Below are 872 nucleotides of genomic sequence, written 5' to 3' on the forward strand. Positions count from 1 at the left end.
GCAATGGCAGCAGTGGGGATGGTGACGTCAGGGATGGTGATGGTTGCAATGGTGCCGGTGGGGATGGCAACGGTGGCAGTGGTGATGGCAGGGATGGCGACGGTGGCAGTGGTGATGGCAGGGATGGCGATGGGGGGAATGGTGATGGCAGGGATGGCGACGGAGGGAGTGGCGATGGCGGCAGACGGCAATGGTGACCATCCCCATCGCCATCCCTTCCAGCACCACTGCTGCCGTCGTCATCCCCACCATCACCATTGCCGTCATCGCCATCCCCACTGCCGCCATTGCCGCTGTCGCAATCCCTGCCATCACCATTGATCCCGCCGTCGCCAGGAACGGCGACAGCGGCAGTGGATATGGCAGCGATGGCGACGGCGGCAGTGGCGATGGCAGGGATGGCGACGGCAGCAGTGGCGACGGGGGGAACGGTGACGGTGGCAATGGTGATGCTGTCCCCATCCCCTCCATCGCCAACCGTCGCCGTTCCCCCCATCGCTGCCATGGTGATGGCGACGGTGGCAATGGTGATGGCAGGGATGGTGACGGCGGCAATGGCAGCAGTGAGGATGGTGACGTCAGGGATGGTGATGGTTGCAATGGTGCCGGTGGGGATGGCAACGGTGGCAGTGGCCATGGCAGGGATGGCGACGGCGGCAATGGTGATGGCAGGGATGGGGACGGCGGCAATGGCGATGGCAGGGATGGCGACGGCGGCAATGGTGACCATCCCAACCAACGGTGGTAATGGCGACGCTGTCGCCATCCCCTCCATCACCAACCGTTGCTGTTCCCCCATCGCCATCCCTGCCAGCACCACTGCCACCGTCGCCATCCCCACCATCTCCATTGCCGCCGTCGCCATCCCCGCT

Source organism: Volvox carteri (assembly GCF_000143455.1).
Source record: "Volvox carteri f. nagariensis unplaced genomic scaffold VOLCAscaffold_122, whole genome shotgun sequence".
Lineage (NCBI taxonomy): Eukaryota > Viridiplantae > Chlorophyta > Chlorophyceae > Chlamydomonadales > Volvocaceae > Volvox > Volvox carteri.